Source organism: Portunus trituberculatus, chromosome 29, assembly GCF_017591435.1.
Source record: "Portunus trituberculatus isolate SZX2019 chromosome 29, ASM1759143v1, whole genome shotgun sequence".
In the NCBI taxonomy this organism is placed as follows: domain Eukaryota; kingdom Metazoa; phylum Arthropoda; class Malacostraca; order Decapoda; family Portunidae; genus Portunus; species Portunus trituberculatus.
In genome coordinates, this window is record NC_059283.1 from 6,044,064 (window position 1) to 6,066,011 (window position 21,948).

Consider the following 21,948-nt stretch of genomic DNA (forward strand, 5'->3'; position numbering starts at 1 on the left):
ACAAAAATTATGCATTCACCAGATATGCGTGAGATAATTGAACTGAAATATAAAACTGAATCTAATTACGCACGTTCTTATAATGCATGTAATAACTTAAAATATATATAGAAAAACTTTAGGTACAAGTATAATGAAACAAAAAGGTATCAGTCAGGTATATAAACTCTTGCGTGGCTTTTGACCCAGTGGAAGGTAATTAGCAGCCACAGGTGTGAGGGAGGAGGGGAAGCAGTGACAGGAAAAGTGACCCGTGTAAGTTATCGGGCCCTTGTTTTCCCTTAATGCTACCCATAATTCCCTTTATGATTGCACGTGTATTGAGCGGATCAGTTACGCCGTCTCGCCTCGCCTTACCTGTCCTATCTCCGGAAAGGTGTGTTTATGTGTTTGTGTTTGTGTGTTGGTGTGTTTGTTCTCTTGGCACTAATCTGGGTTCTGTATATGTTAGATGTTGATGATTTTGTTTTAGTTTCTGCGTCTCTCTCTTTTATTCCTTTTCTCTGTCTGTATTTGAGTAAGAATACTCATATACGTTTGTTGCTATATTAAATGTTCCGTGGTTTGTGTACATGATAATTTGTTAGCGATTTTCTTTTTAGTATGTCTCTCTCTCTCTCTCTGGCTTTCCGTCTTTTCTTTTTCTTTCTATAAGCAGGATTATTCAAGTACTTTCGTCTAAATGGTAGATGTTCATAATTTTCTTTTAGTTTCTCTCTTTCTCTGCTTTTCTGCATTTCTTCTCTTTGAGCAAAAATATTCAAGTACATTAGCCTCTAAATGAAAAGATCAGGTAATATATTTTTATTTTCTTATCATTTGTGTCTTTTTTGTCTTTCCTGATGAAAATTAATTTTCACATAGTTTTTGTCCCTAGACTAATGAAAATATCATAATTTCTTTATATATAATTTTATATTAAGAAGAATTTTATTTTAGTCTCTATATTCAAAAGATCTTAAATCGTGTGGAAAACTAAAAGTTCGAAAAGAGAGCAAAACAGTACTGTAATACTAATGATATCTAAGAATCTCTCACACAAGTTCTCAAATCGTGTAGAAAACTTAAGAACTAAAAACTGAAGTGATGACTATTTCTCGCAATCTGTGAGTTGAAAGAAAACAAAAAATATTGATAATCTAACTCTTGCGTCAGTACAAAGAGCGGCTGCAGAAGCAAAGGGAAGTTTAAAGGGCCGTGTCGGGGTGTGCGGGGCCTTGGGGCCGTGGGGAGCGGGGCGGCAGCTGATCCCCCACTGATCAAGAAGGAAGGGAAAAAAGTGTTTGGGTGAAAAAAAGTGACGAGACAAAAATATCACGCTAAGTATCACACGTACGCCCACAAATAGACCTCCTCCTCCTCCTCCTCTTCTTCTTTTCTTCCATTTCTTTTGCTCTCCTCACCTTCCTCCTCCTTTTTCTTTCTGTAAATTTATGGTAAAAGTTTTGAAATCGTCACAATTTTCAGGTAAGGAAAAATGTAGATTTCCCTGCTTTTCACTACAAGTTCCTCCTTTTGACATTCGATTCTCAGAGATATACCTGCAGTGGTAGCAGTCACACCTTGTTTGGCCCATTACGACTGTTGCTGTCTGTTCTTTTCTTTTTGTTTCTTTGTATTTTCGTCCTTTTCCTTCTCCTCCTCCTCCTCCTCCTCCTCCTCCTCCTCCTCCTCCTCCTCCTCCACACGTGCTGAATCACACATTTACATATCCGACAGACACTGTTCAGACGAGACAGACATGTGTGGTGAAGGAAAAACAGACAGTGAAAGATGATTAAGCAGACTCTGATAGTGAACCTCCTCCTCCTTCTCCTCTTCCTCCTCCTCATCTCCCTCCTCTTCCTCTTTTCTTCTTCCCATAGACAATAACTAATAGTGTTGGGAGCTACGTAGGCTGTGAGGGATCAAGTCATATAGGCCTAGTTCTTGTGTCTTTTCGTAGTTTTTTGTTGTTTTGTTGTTTAAGTGTGTGACGTCAGGAGCCTTTCGTTCCGTTTTCTGTTGAGGTGAAGGGGTGGCTAAAATATTGATGGTTTCTTTTATTTTTCTCTTTCTCTGTCTCTCTTTTTTCTCTCTCTATCTTCTTATGTTTTGTTTCCTTTCTTTTTTCTTTATACGTGTCTGTTTTTCTTCCTTTCTCACATTATTTAAGTTCTGTTCGTCTTTCTATATCTCTTCTTTCTGTTCTTGTTTATTGTCTTGTTTTTTGTTCCTGCTCTTCTTGTTCTTTTCTACAACTTCTTCTTTTTCTTCTTCTTTTTTTTTCTTCTTCTTCTTCTTCTTCTTCTTCTTCTCTTTTCTTCCTCCTCTTCCTCCTCCTCCTCCTCCTCCTCCTCCTCTTCTTCTTCTTCTGCTTCTGCTTCTTCTTCTTCTTCTCTTTCTTCTTCTTCTTCTCCTTTTTGTCCTTGTTCCTCTTGTTTTTGTTGTTGTTCATGTTTTTTGTTGCTGTTGATCTGTTATCCTCCTCCTCCTCCTCCTCCTCCTCCTCCTCCTCCTCCTCCTCCTCCTTCTCCTCCTCCTCCTTCTCGTGCTCCTCCTCTTCCTCTTCCTCTTACTCTGCCTTTAGCTCCTTCCCATCCACCTTCCTCAATTCCTTTACATATCCTCCAAATCTTTACTTTCATCCACCCTCTTACCCTTCCCTCCCTCCCTTACTCCTCCCCCTCCTTACCACCACCACCACCAACACCACCAGATAAATATGCCATAATTAAAAAGCACACAGTCGTCACATACACAAGATCAGAGTGGAGGCATCAAGAGCATTGCCGCCACTTTAAGTCTCCACAGTCTGGCCTCCACGTCCCAGATATTGCGAGCTGGCAGTCACGCTTAAGGGTAGAGGCTGTACAAATGTTTCGCTTCCCCGACCTGATGTGAAGGATAAGACGAAGGGAAAGAATTACGCATTGATGTTAATTCGTGATTTCTGCAAAGTTAGGTTGAGAGTCTAGAAAGGTTTTTATTTTCTATTTTCTGTTATATAATTTTTCTCTCCCTGTCTTTCTTGCTTCGTGGTGTTTTCTGTGAGAGAGAGAGAGAGAGAGAGAGAGAGAGAGAGAGAGAGAGAGAGAGAGAGAGAGAGAGAGAGAGAGAGAGAGAGAGAGAGAGAGAGAGAGAGAGAGAGAGAGAGAGAGAGAGAGAGAGAGAGAGAGAGAGAGAGAGAGAGAGAGAGAGAGAGAGAGAGAGAGAGAGAGAGAGAGAGAGAGAGAGAGAGAGAGAGAGAGAGAGAGAGAGAGAGAGAGAGAGAGAGAGAGAGAGAGAGAGAGAGAGAGAGAGAGAGAGAGAGAGAGAGAGAGAGAGAGAGAGAGAGAGAGAGAGAGAGAGAGAGAGAGAGAGAGAGAGAGAGAGAGAGAGAGAGAGAGAGAGAGAGAGAGAGAGAGAGAGAGAGAGAGAGAGAGAGAGAGAGAGAGAGAGAGAGAGAGAGAGAGAGAGAGAGAGAGAGAGAGAGAGAGAGAGAGAGAGAGAGAGAGAGAGAGAGAGAGAGAGAGAGAGAGAGAGAGAGAGAGAGAGAGAGAGAGAGAGAGAGAGAGAAGAGCGTAGCTGGGAGTTATGGTTCTGTCTTGTGCGGAGAGAGAGAGAGAGAGAGAGAGAGAGAGAGAGAGAGAGAGAGAGAGAGAGAGAGAGAGAGAGAGAGAGAGAGAGAGAGAGAGAGAGAGAGAGAGAGAGAGAGAGAGAGAGAGAGAGAGAGAGAGAGAGAATTAATAAAAAAAATAGTATCAAAGCTCGGCTAATTGAAGACTTACAGATGAAAAAAAAAAATAGATAAATGGGAAAAAATCATGTGAGGTTGATTAAAAAGAGAAATTCAAGGAAGATAAGACAACCAAAGGAAATAAAAAAAATAAAAAGAAGAATAGAGAGAACATTCAATTAATTGCCTTACAACCTTAATAAAGCCCCTAAAACCTCAATCAAACCTCATACAACCTCAACTGAACCTTCAAAACTTCAATTAAATCTTAACAACGTCAATTGAATACCCTATAACCTTAATTTGAGTGAGCCTATTTTTGAAAGTGTCTTTTTCTTTATATTTTTGTTGCTCTTGGTCAGTCCTCCTCTCCTACATAAGAAAAAACATCAACCTTCAAAAATCTATATCAAATCTCCCATAACCTCATCAAACAAACCTCAGAAACTCAATTAAACCCTCAAAACCTCAAATGAACCCTTACAAGCTCAATTAAACATTCACAACCTCACCAAACCTCCACTGGCTCACCACTTCGGGATATTAGGAGCATCGGAAGCCACACGAACCTTCATGAAGCCTCGACCCTTTCCTGTTTCCACTCCTGCAGGGCGTAGCGAAGAGCGGGCAACCTCCTCCACTTCCTCTAACACGAAGCCTTGCTATTATACACTCCTGGAGCTGGTAGTGCGCCGGAAGACTGCCTCTCCCTCTCTCCCTCTCTCTCTTTCTCTTCCTCTCTCCGCTACATACAATTAACGTCACTCCAATAAGGAAAAGCCACCACATGTTTCCTAGCTCGGTTTTTATCGGTAATTTCCCTCTTGCGCTCCACACCCAGCGTCTCCCCAGTAGCCCTGACGTAAAGTGTGATAAGTAAAGGCATCCCTCACACCTGGGACATCAAAGGTGGCCACGGACGCAGGTAAAAAAGGGGCTATACAGGGACTACTTCCGCACCCCCGCCAGGTAAGGATGTAAGGTTCGTAAAGGAGTGTTCTCAAGGGTCTTTTGGTCTCGGGAATCATTGACAGGGTTTTCGTGACTGTTGTGGTTCTAGTGATGATTTAATGGTACTGTAACACAGCTAGTTTTGTTTTTCCTCTTTATCAAGCTCTAATTTCTGACTTACCCTTTTTTTTTTAAGTTTGGAAGGGTGTGTTCTCAAAGGTTTTCATGTGTCGGGAAGCACTGTCAGTGTTTTCGCGGGTGTTGTGGTCTTATAGTGAAGATATAACGATAGCTGATTATCAAGTTTAACTTCCTACATGCGTTTTTTTTTAAAGTTTGTAAGGGAGTGTTCTCAAGGATCTTTTGGTCTAGAAAATCACTGACAAGGTTTTCGTGGCTGTTGTGGTTCTAGTGATGAATTAATGGTACTGGAACACAGCTAGTTTCCTTTTTCCTCTTTATCAAGCTTTTAATTTCTCACTTACCCTTTTTTTTTAAGTTTGTAAGGCAGTATTCTCAAATGTTTTTACGTCTCTGGATTCACTGACAGATATCGTGGCTGTTGTTGTTCTATTTGTTTTAATGACACTAGAACGCTGCTAGTATTCTTTTTTTTTTTTCTTTTTGGCCTTTGTATCAAGCTTTAATTTCTCACTTTCGCTTTATTTTCAAGTTTGTAAGGGATAAGGGACCGCCGTGGTACAGTGGAACCATGCGTGCTTTGGGGGTCAGAGAGGTCTCCAAGCGCACGGGTTCGAATCCTGTCCACGGTCCGAGTGTAGGTTGGGCTTCCTCACTCGGGGCAAGGGTTTCCTAGCGGGTGGGCTTTGAGATAGGAGGTACCACAAAAAGTATCCCCTTTAGCCCAGAAATTCCCGTGAAAAGCCCACGTGGTATAAATAAAAAAGAATAAATAAGAAAATAAAAGGGAATTATTTGAAGGAAGGAAGAGTAAGAGAGAAAAAAAAAGGAGGGGAGAGACACAAATTCTCCCTCCATATTTCATACCTCCTCCTCCTCCTCCTCCTCCTCCTCCTCCTCCTGACTCATAAATAAATACACACTAACTGACAGGGAAATAAAAGATAAAATATATTAAGAATAAAGGACAGCAATCCATCGGCCAATAACACTCGTTCATACACTGACACTGGCGGTGGATACAAAGATAGAGAGGAAACTATCAGTAGGAGCAAAAGAGAGAAAAATGCTTAAAGATTCAGTGGCGCGCCTCAAACACCTTTAACACTGATGGATTGAGGAAAACAACGGAAAATAAATGCAAAAGAAGGTAATATACTTCTAGATTTAATCATTTCCCTGAAAATATCACATGCACCCGTACATTAACTTTGGGTGAGTAAAGAGACAAATAAAATAACACTCAGGAAAATAGATTAATATAATAGGAGGAGCAAAAGGAAATTTGGATCAAAATGAAGATACTAATAAGGTAAAAGAACACTTCAGAATCACTGGTTAGCCTGAAATAATGCTGACACTTACACATTCGTGGCCAAGAAGGAAATTAGACGAATCAACTCAAGCCCAGATAAGGAGAAAAATTCACTTGCAAATCACAACTCACCTGAAATACGACAAACAAAATGGCGGGACAGTGGAAATATTAGAGTGCACGATGCGAAGAGGTAATGGCTCGGTCGTTTAGTAAAATTGACGCTGTGTGTGTGCGTGTGTGTGTAGGAGTCAATCATTGAGTGTGTAGTAGTTTCAGACAACTACTCTCTTCCTTGGCTTCAATAATAGGAAACATTTTTACCTTGAGATTTGTGTACGACTAGATCATTTTATTGACATTAGGAAGGATCTATGGAGGTCAGAAGATTAATGGCCACAGTCCTCACTATTGTAATCCCCCACATGTTCTTAAAGCTGTAGAAAATCACCAAATAGTAAGCAGAATGAATATGGAAAAGCGTCATGGTACTGAAAGGGTTAAGTCTTTAGTGTCGTGTTGTACTCTTTCACCCTATTTGTTGTTGTGTCTGATCCCGCTCGTCAGGAAATCAGGGAAGCATCATTCACGCCGGGAACCTTAAAAAATACACGAAATCAGGGAGGAAGAGACGCAGGTTACGATCTCAACAGCGTAATGACGTCAGCGCGCAGTATTAGCGTCGCCTTTAAATCATGGGCCCTCTAGGTAACATGATAAAGCTAAATAATAAACAGATAATGCTTTCCAAATTACAAAATTGGGTTATTTTAGACGAGAGCGCCGCCCGGGACCGCCCACCGCCACCCGCTGACCGCACCACTTCCTCCAACCGCGGCGTGATGCGTGGGTGTGCTGCTCCTATGCTGTATGCTGTGGCTGCTGTTTTTTCCTGTGGTTCTATGCTTTTTCTTAGCTTTATACCTCGGATTTTTTAGTTTTACTTTGATTTCACATGTTTTTTTTGTTTCAATTCCATTCTGTTTTTTTTTTTTTCTGTTTTTCCTCTGGTTATACGTTTTCCAAATTTTTTTTTTTTGGTTCCACGTTTTTCCTCTAAGTTTTTTTTTTCTCTGTTCCTTCGTTTTCCGCCACGTTTTTCCTGTAGTTCTCTTCTCTTTGTCTATGTTTTTCCTGTGGCTCTATAAACTGTTCAAACCTGCCTCACTTACCGTCCCTCCTTCCTTCCCTGGTTCCCTTCCGGCTTCCTTCCCTCCTTCCCTTCCTTACACACTCAGTCGCTCCCTCACATGCTCCTCCCTGCCTCATAAACTTCCTAAAGAGCCATTCAAGCCTGCCTCATTTCCCTTAGCATTTCTCCTTCCTTCACACCCTCCCTTCGATTACTCTCTCCTACCTCCTTTTCTCCCTCACATACTCCTTCCTTCCTCAGATCCTCCCCCTGCCACATAAACTCCTTTTAAAAGCTATTCAAACCTGCCACATTTCCCTTCCTCCTTCCTTCCCTCATGGCGATTCCTTCCCTTAGGGCCCCGGGGGTTCTTACGTGACTGGGGAACATCCTGCGAGTTAGGGCAGCATCCTGGGAGCGAAGGATGCAGCACTGAAAGACCTTGCAGCACTAAACATCTGCTGAAGTTAGTGAGTAGCACTTTTTTTTTATCGCTAACTGGCTAATTATCTTTTAGTCCCCGTTGTAAAAGAGGATTCCGTCACGCTAACACTACTCACACTACCGCCAGGAGGGAATATGAGGAAGGGACAACACTGTGAGGCGTTCCTAAGGACCAGATCCTCTTTAATAGAGTCAGATTCTCTATAAGTACTCTTCATCACAAGCCAAGGCGATCTAACACCCTCATTGACTCCCGCCTGTGATATGAGCAGCAGGACAATGACAGGACACGGCGCTAAGTAAACCCTCACTTCATCTGAGAGTCACAGCACGTGTAGGACCTCCCTTCCCCCTTACCCTGCCCCCAAGGACACACCTAACCTAACCTACTGCAGGATACCTCATCATTCTCAGGACCCGGCCAGTCTTTTGGTGCAGGATAACAGTTTTCTCGTGCCGGGAGAGGCAGTTTAAGGCTCTATGACAGGGTTGCAGAGGGATCATGGGCCCCCAACACCACCTTACCGCCCCGTCACCGCAGCGCCCCCTCTCACCGCCCCCTGCTGCTGCTATTACAGGTCCCCGCGGCTGACTGTCCCCGTAGTGTGTCGAGATTAGCTTGATTTATCACAGCCAGGCAGAATACGCTGTGTTTACCTTACGGCGTCCCTCTAATTTCGCTGTGTGGGGTATGGGCGGTCTGCGGGCGGCTTTGGCGGGCGGCTACGGGCGGTAATGATGACATGAGGCGCGCATTTCCCAGATTGGATACTTTGTAAGAGAAAAGATCGCGTGTGAAGGAACGCGGCTAGTGGCAATCTTACTCTACACTGGCACACACGGACGCACGCACGCACGCACGCCCACGAAGCGAGACAGCTGTTCTGGCCTCGAATCGCAGCACGAGACCCAGTAATTCACAGTCATTCACCGTCATTCACGTCGCCTCCGGAAAGAGAAATGGCGTGCGCAAGTTACCTGGTTAAAAAAAAATTCCTACGTTTGTATCGTGATGTTATTGGGGTTTTAAGACACTTTATTTCTGGCGAGGCTTTGTAGTTCCACGAGTAATGAGAAGTGATGAATACAGCGTAAAGAAAGTAAGCTATCTTTACGCTTTTACTGCACAAGTGAGACACGGCAGAGGTGTAAAATGGAGGAAAAAAAAGAAAAAAGAGAGCAATAAAAGAAATGTCAGTGTGTATTTTGTATGTAAAGTCTCTGTCTCTCTCTCTCTCTCTCTCTCTCTCTCTCTCTCTCTCTCTCTCTCTCTCTCTCTCTCTCTCTCTCTCTTGTCATCAACCGCGCCTTTTGTTCTCCGTCTAATCAATAATGCCTCAGTATGACACACACACACACACACACACACACACACACACACACACACACACACACACACACACACACACACACACACACACACACACACACACAGCAAGGAATAAAAGAGAGGGACAATGACCACTCAAAAGCATATTCCTCCTCCTCTTCTTCCTCCTCCTCCTCCTCCTCCTCCTCCTCCTCCTCCTAAAACAAGAGACACTTCAAAGGCAAATTAAGGAGTCATTTAAGTTACCCAGGCTTCCATCTGGTGCGTAATTAAGCGAAGAGGAGATAAAGCGAGGGACACACACACACACACACACACACACACACACACACACACACACACACACACACACACACACACACACACACACACACAAAAGCTCTGTAATTTACTCATCAATACATCCAACCCCTGCCCCCCGTTTTCTGTTCCCCTGAGGACTTATGTTAGGGTAAACTTTGGTATTTTTATTAGTTGCAGCGTCCCCATCTCGTTCCTCTCCTCGCAAAAACATAAGGGAAATCTCGTTAGTTTATCTGGTTTAATCTATCTTACTCGTTTTTATTCTTTTTGCGTAAACTTTCTTATTTTCTTGGTAGAGAGAAGTGTGAGAAACAGAGATAAACAGGCAAACAGATACACAAAGACAGACATTGAAAGACACAAAAACAGAGAGACAGAATAGACACGCAAAATGACAGAAAGAGAATTCTCCTTTAAATCAACGACAGAAATACACAATTTTATATTTATTATCTTCATGTTAAAGAAGAAAACTGACAGGCATACGAGTAGAGACAGAAAAACAGATCAGTATATTTCTCCTTAAAACTTCCTGAAAAAAAAGGCAATTTCCTATTCATTATATACGAAGGTGATTAACAGACAGACAGACAGACATACAAACAGATGAGAAAATTAATAAGACTCCACATAGACACAATTCCCACTCACCATCCACGCATGAAGCAACACAAGTAGTCATATATAGAACAAAGAATCACGTGTCATCATATATCCCTCGTTAGCAGATAAGACAGACAGGTGAGTGACTGACAGGTGACTTAGTGACTGACTGAATAGCGAGATGGACGGAGAGATAAGAGATAAGGATGAATCATGGGCATTAGACAGAGATAAGTTGAGAGCGTACAGAGATAGACAGATTGGATAAATACAGAGTGAGTGACCGCAGATACCACTGTGTAATTACGGACAGGTGAACACGGACAGGTAGACGGATGTGATGATTTATTGAACTGCAGGTATACTTTGTCATATCCGGTTCTTTTTCTAAGGATTGATATAAAAAACTTCACACTCAATCATCATTTCACTTAATAGCCCGAGAACTACAGAATAAAAGGAACATAATAGAAAAATAACTTCCCTTTCTTTGTTTGATTAAAATATGAGAGATTTTCAAATGTTTCTTGTTACATTGCTTTTTTATTTTCATTATCTGTTATGGATGTTAATGTATTTGTCAGAGGGAAGATAATAGGAAGATGATAGCTCTCTCTCTCTCTCTCTCTCTCTCTCTCTCTCTCTCTCTCTCTCTCTCTCTCTCTCTCTCTCTCTCTCTCTCTCTCTCTCTCTTCGTCCTCGTCCTTTATATCACCTTTCTTCTTTTCTGTTTTGTGTCTATTCGAATTTCACCTCTATTCTATTATTCTATTCTCGTCGACCTTGTTCTGTATCTCATCTTCCTCCTCCTCCTCCTCCTCCTCCTCCTCCTCCTCCTCCTCCTCCTCCTCCTCCTCCTCCTCCTCCTGCGAGATAAGATGATCAATAGACTTCAAGACCACTAACTCATCTTAATTCAATTCCCAAATATTTTTCACCTAAACTCTACCTTGAGTGTGTCGTGTTTCCCAGAGGCTTACTAACCCGCACTACCTCTCCCATTCCATCCCAGCCCCTTCCAGCCCTTCCCAGCCCTTCTCAGCCCTTCCCAGCCCTTCCCTGACCCTCCCAATCCCTCCCAGCTCCTTCCCCCTTACCTCCAATTACTCACACGAGAGTCTAATGAGCAACAGAAGCGCGGATTAGAGAGAGAGAGAGAGAGAGAGAGAGAGAGAGAGAGAGAGAGAGAGAGAGAGAGAGAGAGAGAGAGAGAGAGAGAGAGAGAGAGAGAGAGAGAGAGAGAGAGAGAGAGAGAGAGAGAGAGAGAGAGAGAGAGAGAGAGAGAGAGAGAGAGAGAGAGAGAGAGAGAGAGAGAGAGAGAGAGAGAGAGAGAGAGAGAGCAAACAAAAATCAACAAACACAACAAAATAAAGAAAGACAGACAAACCAATTAAAAAAAAGAAAAGAAAAAGAAGAAAACCAACAGAAAAAAAAACAGGAAAAAAAACACAAAATAAAATAAAAATAACAGGAGACAAAAGACTAAAAAAAGAGAAAAAGAGAAAAAAGCCGAAAAAAGACCACATCTTGTTTGCCTAAGCCAGAGTGATGGTGAGGCGCGAGTTAAGCCGGGCCGCCCCTCGGGATCGGACACTAATCTCTCTTTATTAAGGTTAATGATACGCCATAATTGAGGAGGCCGCGGTCACACCCTGCCGCTCTGCATACAATAACCTGACGGCGGCGGTGGAGGCGACGCTACGAGACCTTTAAATTAACAAGCGCCGGGGTAGTCTAGTGTATGGGAGGGGTGTGAGATCATGTAGGGGAGAAGTGGAGGTGAATTAGGGGTGAGACTAGGGTGAAAGAAGGTAGGGACAGTAAAAAGGGTGAAGATGAGGAGTCTTAAACAGTATTATTATTGCTTTTTTTTAGATTAGCAAAGCACTGGATGAAGTTTCAGGTATGGCAGGGTCAAGAAATGGTGTAGGGGTGAGACATGGTTAAGTCAGGGGTGAAGAAAGACAGGGACAGCAATTGTATCAAGGAGGGACGTGTTAGATAGCTGATTTTTAAGAAGAATTAGGGTAGTTTGGGATGTGGCAGGATCAAGATGGTGCAGGGGTGAGACAGGAGTGAGGCAGGGGTGAAGGAAGAAAAGTACAACAATATTTTCAAGGAGGGACATGTTACATAGCTGATTATTAAGGTTTAGGGTAATTTTAGATATGGCAGGGTCAAGAGGTGGTGTAGGGGTGAGACATGTGTTAGGCACGGGTGAAGGAAGACACGTACAACAATATTTTCAAGGAAGGATGTATCAAATAGCTGATTTTCAAGAAGAATTAGGGTAATTTTGGACATGGTAGATTTAGGAATGGTGCAGGGGTGAGACAGGGATGAGAGAGAGGGAAGCACTGAGGGAAGGGTGAACTTGGGACTTGCTAAATTATTGGATTTTATAGGTTAGCAAATCATTGGGGCAACATATGGTGTGGTAGGGGTGAGAGAAAGCAGGTACACTAACTAGATGAGTGGAAAGTAAAACAGAACAATTACAACCACTAACAAGCACTGTAGTTCCTCATATTTCCTGTGGTTAACTATATGGCAGGGATGGGGCATAGCCAGGCAGAGGTGAGGGAAAGAAAGAGTGGCAGGTCCAATGAGAGTGAAGGAAAAACGTATCAAGCATCACATTTCTTTATCTAATCAGCAATTCTGTAGTTAAGGACATTAAAGTGTTAGGATGCGGTGCAGGGGTGAAGGAGTGATGTAAGGGAGAGGCAGGGGAGAGGGAAGGCAGGGGCGGTAGCAGGGTCAAGGTGTAACGTGTTAAATACCATTAATTGGCAAGGGCAGGTCGTAACATGTCGCGGCCGCCTTGTACTTTCCCGCCCCTGACCGTACAGAGAGCATAGTTGATTTTGTGCGCCATTATCTCACACCTCAGCACGCGACGCCCCTCGTTTGTCCGCCCCTGTGTTTGTTTGTAGTTAGCCCGGGTGAGGTTGCTATGGAAACACTCCTCACCCTCCTGTCACCCTCTCCCCTTTGGCTTCGTTCTCGCCCATATAGTGAGGACACGGTGAGGAAACACGTGGGGTAAGAGTTCAGTGTCATCGTGTGCTTGGAGTGACTTTATCTTACTTTACTTGTGCGTAAGTAGGTGAGGGAAAGGTGTGTTCTAGTCACGGGATCAATAGTTACTGGTTGTTATCTGGTGTGACGTTAGAAGTGTGAGAGGAAGACTGCATTATTCCCCTCGTGATGTTATGGAGAGGTATGACGCATCCTTGCATCCTACACCACTGCTAAGACATTCAAAGAGTCTAACACAGTAACAGATCCTACCTAGCGTTTTCTTTTATCCTCGTGTGACTCTAGGGATCTTTATCAGTGTGACACGTCTTGATGATCCTACACTACTTATTCGGTATTTGAAGGATATAGTGCTAACAGATCCTACCTAGCCTATGTGATCCTTCTGTACCTCAACTCTTAGCACATTTCTACCATCCTGCACATTGCCTGTTATTATATCCTTATCCTACCCGACCCACGCTAAGTTAAGGACAGGTAGGGACTTCTGAGCCCAAATTCCTACTCTGGGTCGCTGTTAATTTTATTTTCCCAGTAAACACAACACAGCACCAAACACCGTAGCGACTAACAGACAGACAGACAGACAGACAGACAGACAGACAGACATTTCTCGTTCTTTATTGCTGACGGAAACAATTAAGAGTGATAAGAGTGACGGAATATGAGACTTGCTGACTATGTTGACTCCTACTTCTCTCTCTCTCCTTGCGCTTTTTTACCTAATTGCGAGGAATAACTCAGGTGTGTGTGCTGCAGGTGAGGCAGTGAAGGGGTCTCGCTACTCGCTAACAGTGCAATAACCCGCTAAGGTTGGGAATGCAAGATATGTTTTACCGGGAGAGATAAATGAGTGTGGATGGGAACAAAAGAACTTGAGGTGCGCAACGGAAAAACAGTCATTTCTACATCAAGGAAACGACATGAGAGGAGAAACTTGACTGATAAATAACACAATACTTATTTTCTTGGCTTGAAAATGTAAATGACGTGAGAGTTTCTTTATGATCTCTCCTTACGTTGATATGATGGAAGATATTTCGTGTTTTGTGTGCGTTTGTGTGTGTGTTTCTAACTGTGCCGTGATGTGAGGTCGGGGAGATGGAATGGGGGGTAGTTTTGTGCTCCTGTGTTGTGTTGTGTTGTGTTGTGTTGTGTTGTGTTGTGTTGCGTACGTATTGTTGTGAGGGAATGATGGTGTTCTTGTGCAGGTTGTAAGTGTGTGATTTATTTTGGAAGGTGAAGTGAAAGGTGTGTGTGTGTGTGTGTGTGTGTGTGTGCGTGTGCGTGTGCGTGTGCGTGTGTGTGTGTGTGTGTGTAATAGCTGGTTGGTATTTTACACATGACCCAATTATCACCCCTCGCCCCCCCCACACACAGCTACGTAGCTATGATAACAAAGCAAGCAAGCAAAACACCCAATATTAATCAGTGAAGAAAAACATGAAGCATTAATCTAAACTTTCCTCCTCTTACTCCTCCTCCTCCTCCTCCTCCTCCTAGTATCTCTTGATCCTCTTGTCCTTGCACGCACGCACAGACGTACTAAAAACACCAAAAAAGCACAATTCCAAAGCTGATTGACCACTTAAAACAACATAATTTTCTTTTTTACTTCCAATCATAAACAGCGGAAACGAGGGAGAGCTTTGGGCGCCCACCTGGCAACCTGAGCGCCACCACACCCTGTCCCCGCATCTGACACCCACATTCCACACCTGCACACGCCCACACATATAAATCCACACTTAACTACACCCGCCTACACCCATGCCTGCGAAAGTTATTATTTCTATATATCTGTACCTCCAAACGGCTATATCTTTTTAATTTCACACCTGCACATGTCCATATCTGTATAACTCGATATCGAAGACTTGTACAAACTCATTCAGGAGTAATATTAAAGGTAGGGTAAAGGGCTTAGGTTTATATTTATGGCAGGTCCTCCAACACTCATATATCTTCCTATACACTCTCTTAGTATCATAGACAGGTCATCCATTCCTCCTTATCCACGTCTTTCCCACGATTAGCATATCCCATCACAACTGTACCTTTCCCAAACCTCTTCTCAGCTCAGCCTTTCCCTTTTCACCCTCTACCTGATCATTACACTCCCTCAAACACCCGGTAGCTCGTCCTCCCTCACACCCCTCACACCCTCACACGCCCTCCCTGATCCTGCCCCTTCTCCCTGACTCTCCTCTGCTCTCCCTTTATTACCGTTCCTAACTCACCTCTTATAAAAATAGGGTTTCCAAAGGTATTGTATGCCGTGAGAACTTGGTTTCATAGATAATACGAGTGGTAATAAAAAAATAATCATTCAGGGACAGCCCCATATAAAGTAATGAAAGACAGTGTTAAGAAAACGTTAAGAAAATGTGAAAAAAAGTGATTTTGTGTTTGAATAATCTGAAGAAATATACTCACTTTTTCGTAGAGGGAGAAAATCCGGTTATGTGAGAATTTTCAGGTTTTTGGCCACTCTGATTTACATAGAGAAGTTGGATAAAGAAATGTTAAAGAAAATTCTGCTCGTCTTTATAATTCTAGTTTTTTGGGTGATCTTATATATATATATATATATATATATATATATATATATATATATATATATATATATATATACAAAATAGATAAATAGAATAAGAAATCTGCTTTTTCTCAAAATTTCAAATCATTACCCAACCCCCTAAACATGAAAAACGGACTATTAAAGAAAAAACTCGGAAAATTTCGTTTTTTCTCAAAATTTCAAGTTCTTAGCCAGTCCCTAAATATGAAAAAAAGATAATCACCAAATAACAATAAAACCCGGCACAGCACACAGGGCGTTTAGCACCACGAGTTTCCTGCTTTCTCTAATGCACTTCCTCTTCTGCCATTGTCTCCCGCCGTCTGTGTTCCTCCCTCCTCGCGTCTACCGAGTGGTGATCTTTACGCAAATCCTGGTTATCATGCGGCTTTGCGGGGTCACTTCGGCTTCCCGCACCCCAGGCAGCAGCTGGAGTGCGGCGGGGCTTCAGACTCGACAAATAAGGATAAAAGTAGATGCCAGCTATGATAAATGGACTTGTAAATAAATAACAAAAGGAAAGTATACATTTGTTTCGTGTAATTTACTTTGATTGCAAGGGTATGAGAAGTTAACTCCCAGTGCTTGCTATGAAGATATAGAAATAAACGAGGGGAAGTGTCTTTTTATATGGTTAAGTAGGAAAAATATAATAGAGAAATTGATAAAGGACAAGAAACGCATTGCTCACTTATCAAATAAAGAATAAAACAACGACTACGTCAATAAATTGCTCAAACACAAACTAACAGATTGCATGGAAAGAAAACAAATATCAATAAACATAATAGATTGATAAGCAAACAAACAACAGCAAAATTCCCAAGTATGAACACGTGTACAAACAATATTCTCTCTCTCTCTCTCTCTCTCTCTCTCTCTCTCTCTCTCTCTCTCTCTCTCTCTCTCTCTCTCTCTCTCTCTCTCTCTCTCTCTCTCTCTCTCTCTCTGTCTCTGTCTCTCTCTCTCTCTCTCTGTGTATGTGTGTGTGTGTGTGTGTGTGTGTGTGTGTGTGTGTGTGTGTGTGTGTGTGTGTGTTTGTTTGTTTGTTTCACTGTTTGATCTGCTGCAGTCTCTGACGAGACAGCCAGACGTTACCCTACGGAACGAGCTCAGAGCTCATTGTTTCCGATCTTCGGATAGGCCTGAGACCAGGCACACACCACACACCGGGACAACAAGGTAACAACTCCTCGATTTACATCCCGTACCTACTCACTGCTAGGTGAACAAGGGATACACGTGAAAGGAGACACACCCAAATATCTCCACCCGGCCGGAGAATCGAACCCCGGTCCTCTGGCTTGTGAAGCCAGCGCTCTAACCACTGAGCTACCGGGCGTGTGAAAAAACTTCCTCTCCCCGGCGGGGAATCGAACCCCGGTCTCCCGCGTGACAGGCGGGGATACTAACCACTATACTACCGAGGAATGTGTGTGTGTCTGTGTGTGTATGTGTGTGTGTCACTCTTGTAACAACAGCATCCCAAAAATGAAAACCTTAAACTTACAACTCGTTGCCTTCGACCCTCCCCATAAAAAAGAAGAAAGAAGGAAAAAACTATAACAAATAAATAAATAGATAAGTAAATAAAAAAAAAGATCCCTAAAACTCCAAATACCTAAAACCTCAATAATTCCCCAAAGCCCAGAAGCTGAGAAGCCCATTTCGTGTGAGTGACCCCTGACCGCCGGGGCCGCGTCAGGAGGAACGTGGGCCTGAGCGATGGCCGCCCCGCGAGGACACATTAACCTGCTGATTGTTAGGTGCGCCGTCAGGTATTCACGGCGCTTCTGTAAGTCATCCGCGGTCAGGAGTTACGAGTGGCCAGGCAATTTGCTCAGCTGATGGGAGTTTACATGCAAATTGCTCGAGTCTCAGTGCAAGAAACTCTACTACGGGAGTATTGCTTGGAGCCTCTAACGCGTTACATGATTATTTTTTCTATGATCTTTATTTTTTACATTTTTCAGACGTCAGATTGGTTTTTTTTCCATAGACTCCTTTTTAGATATATAGAAAATCTTACCTTAATTTATTATGTTTTGGCTGCTGCATATTTTTCTTTATCAAACCTATTTTTCTTACATTTCCAGGCAGCATGTTATCACTTTTCCCCAAAAAAATTCCTTTTAGCAGACGTTTTATTAGTTTTCTCCCAATATTTAGTTTTTTCCTATACACATTTATTTGATAGTTAAAAATTCTAACATTCTAGAAAAGACGAATTTTTATCTTTTTATCTCTTTTTGCTCATGTGTGTCCATCCAAACAACTTTTTAACACAAATTCTAACAAACAGTAACAACATAAGTGAAAAGTTTAACTCTCCTGAACTCTCTTTCCTTTTACTCTCTCAAATACGTATTTCCAAACTGCCTCTACCCGCCCACCCCGCCCATGCCGCCCATCCCTGCCCCACCCAGCCCCGTCATTACCTGGAGAATGGCAGGCGTGTGTGCTTGGGAAGTTTTACGAGTGTGAGGACAATATGTTCCATCTTGAAGCAGAGGAAGAGGAAATGTGTGGCTTTGTTACATGTTCCTGTGTTTAGACCAGGTTGGGTTTTTTGGGTGAATGCATAAAAGAAGTGCAGTGTTCCAGTGGTGCTTAGCGAAAAAATTGGGTGATAGCACATGCATTAAATTAAATTACTGGACTTCAGTGGTACTTTACGAAATATTTGAAAATGTATTTTTGAAGAGAAGTATAAGAGAAATGAAATACAAAATATATTATCAGGGAATGCATGAAAACAAGCTTAATTGGCGCCTTGCGAAAGATTTCAAGACAAACTTTTTTCGAATGCAATTGCTAAAAAAACGAAGACCTGCAAAGTTTAACAAAACATACGCAGTTTTTTTTTTCAATGAGTGCATAAGGTAAGTATAGTGATTCAAAGTATCAGCGATATATGCGAAGGTTATTTCATGGGTAAAACTATGAATTACAGTGGCCCATTGGTACTTACAGAGAGATCTAAAGGCAATACTCTGGGTGGTAGTACAAAAAACGAAGATATACTTAATTTACGAAGGTTGTTTTTGAGTGAGTGCATAAAGCATAATCATAATGGTCTCAGCGGAGGGTGCGAAGGCTGTTTTTTTAGTGGAAACATAAAAAGGAAGATCTGTGAATATATGAAGGTTGTTTTTGAGTGAATACATAAAACTGAAACATGATGGAGCTTAACTAAAGATCTCAAAGCTGTCTTTTTTAAGTGAAGCATCAAAAAAGGGACATTAATGAGGTTTAGCCAAATATATTCCAAATGATTTAAGTCTGGGACAATAAAAGGGAAGGAGTAGTGTTTAGCTAAAGCTGTGAAGGTTATTTGTTTTTTAATGAACGCATAAAAACGAAATATAAGAAATTTAAAGAAAGATTTGTGTTTGTGTTGTACCGATACATTCAGACAAAACATTAGATTTAACGAATGAACTTTGGTATCTGGGTGAAAACATTAAACGAGGTAGAGTGACCTCAAAAGTAAAAAGATAAACGTCATACATATACACTTAAAAATCTATACGAGTTTTAAAATTATACTTAGATTTTGATCAAACTAACCAAAGTAACACCAACTGATATATGTAATACAAATTTTCAAGGTGTAAAACAAGAAATATTGCAAAAGAAGAGAGGTACTTTACAAAAGGAAACCTAACCTAACCTTACCGTACCACACAACCACACATCATCGATATTCTGAAACCTAAGAGAAGATTTCGCCATCTCAGCTCTAGCCAACCTCACCATGCGGCAAATAGCACACCAATACACCACCACATCACCACTAAAAAACAGACAAACCTACCTTAACCCCTCTCACTGACCACCCTGAGCACTCCAGAACCCACAACTCTCACCAAAATCTATTCACTAAGGCTCTGAGCTCCTCCTCTCCACCCATCACACTCACCATTCCCTCACATCCCCGCCTCGTTACTCCGCGTCACACGAGACACCATTATGAATCAGCTAGGACATAAAAATACTAACACGGGGGTCATGACAGGCCCACTCATAAAGCAGCCACTGGAAAGCCCACTTCGCATGCCAGATTCCTCATTAATACTCACAAACGCGTTCTCTCTCCCCTCTTGCCCTCACACCCTTTAATCTACGCCTCACATATCACGCCGCCGCATCAACCCACTGACAGTCCCTGCACAGACCCACGCACACCCGCGCACGCCCATGCAGTGAGGAAAGCGTGCTGGTTCTGAAGGCTCAACTCGTGTGGGTGTGTCCTGCACGTAATATACTCAAGTGAAGGAAGGTTTCAGGCTGACAGCGTAACAAGGGAGGGGAAAAACAGACAAGGGGAAAAACAAGCAAGAGGAAAAGGTGTTTGTTTAGTGTTACCGATGTGTTGAAGAAAGTGTTGTAGCATACGAAGGGTTTGTTTGCACTTTTGTTTGTGTTTTGTAAGATTTGAAGAGAAATGCTTGGAATGTAAACCACTTAGTCTTTCCCTCTCCGATACTACTACAGCTAATATCTTCTTACTACAGCTATTAATGGAACCACTGCTAATAACAATAATAATAACAAGTAATCATAGTTCAAACTGCCAATGATCTAGAACAAATGCACAGGTGTTTCAAATTATCTCATTGACGTTAATTAGTACCTGTGTTCCTACCTGTAAGAAACGAGAAGGAAGGGAGGGAGGAGGGGGAGGAGGAGCACCTTACCATACCTTAGCATCACCCCAAAATTAATCCTCTAAGACCAGGTGGTTAATTAAAACAGGTAGGACCCTCATCTTAACTTCCCCTACCAGTGAATTATTTGAGTTACTCCCAAAACACCTCGAGTCCTAAATGGAAGAAAACGGAGAGTGTTAATTGATTTCTCCCCAAGATTTGTCGTGGGAAAAGATGAAAAAAAGGGTGATATCTTTAAAAGAGTGAAACTTTGGTCTAAGTGTCCTTAGTGCTTATAGTTTGAAGTTGAAATGAAGTTGATTCAGTTGATTTAGAGGAAGATATCGTGTGAGTGTGAGTGTGTGTGTGTGTGTGTGTGTGTGTGTGTGTGTGTGTGTGTGTGTGTGTGTGTGTGTGTGTGTGTGTGTGTGTTTTATGAGACACAATAAAAATATCACAGGAAACTTCTTTTTTTAAACTATAACCACCACCACCACCACACACACATACACAGCACAGGAAAGCACACTGGGCAACCAGTCCCAACCTTCCCTGGACATTGCAAGCTAAAAAAAAGAAAAGAAAAAAACACTCGATAGAAAAATAACGTAGAGACTTGGCTGGGCAGGGAAGGATCTGGGGGAGGAGAGAAGCAATGAAAAGGAGAGAGAAAGTGGGAGTTTTGGAGGAAAGAAGACATCATAAGTGGCTGTAATAGCAAGGGACAGTCCGAGGAAGCGCGTGGGACTGACATTAACAAGACAACTATATTACCGCACCACCAGACAACTTGCATAATTACGAGTTCAAGTCTGGCTTTATATTTCCGGTCACATTATGGAAGAGAGGGAGGGAGAGAGAGAGAGATAGAGAAAGAGAGGGAGAGGGTAAGGAGGGGTGTAGAAACCATCTGATATACTGGGCTTGAAAAATAGTGGCGATGTAATAAATGATAGTAGGCTAGATAAAAATAAGAGAGATGTAGAAAAGACGGTAGCAAGAAGGAAATGGCAAGAAAAGAGACAAATAATGACAGGATAATAGGAAAAAAAGGAGTGGAATATCTTTGGCATCTTAGAAAAGTGAAGTAGTGAGGAGGGAATAGAATAGAAGAGATAGGGAAATAGAGATGACAGGAAGAGATAGTGGATGACAGGATAAGTGGAAATCAGAAATGTGGAGCAAAGAAGCGAGGAAAGTGGAGAAAGAGAGATAAAGAGTACAAAGAGAGACAGTGAAGAGAAGAGGTAATGACAGAGTATGAGAAGGTGGACGGGAGATAAAAGAGAAGAGAGGAGAATAAAAGAAATGCACTTTAGACACAGACAGGATATAGAGAAAAGACTAATATTATCATCGTCTCTTACTTCTCTCCTCTCCTTCCTCTCTCATCTGCATATCATTAGCTAACCCTAACTATCATTAATGACAAAATGTAAAAAGAGAAACTGTAACATCTCTTACTTGCATCCCAGCACCTCCCTTGCCCATCCTACCCATCATACCCATTATCAAGCTAACTACAGGTGTGGAAGCATCCGCCCACATGACGCCCACTGCCCACAAGACCCACGCAAAAACACACTCACTCACCCACGCCCTGTGATGTCCTCAACCATAGTTATTAGTATCATAAGGACTTGTTTTATATCTTTAAGCACTTCAGCATCTTGTTTCGATCGCTTTTAAGGGGTTTTAGTATAAATTGTTGTGGTTTTCAGGTGTTCTTGAGATTATAGTGATGGTTTAATATGTAA

At 42.2% G+C, this 21,948-nt stretch overlaps 1 non-coding gene across 1 annotated transcript; it reads right to left on the minus strand.

Moving 5' to 3' along the window:
- Positions 1–16,897: 16,897 nt before the first annotated feature.
- On the minus strand, positions 16,898–16,969 carry Trnad-guc. The gene has a single exon. It is a non-coding gene; the product is annotated as a tRNA-Asp (tRNA).
- Between the last annotated feature and the right edge of the window lie 4,979 nt (positions 16,970–21,948).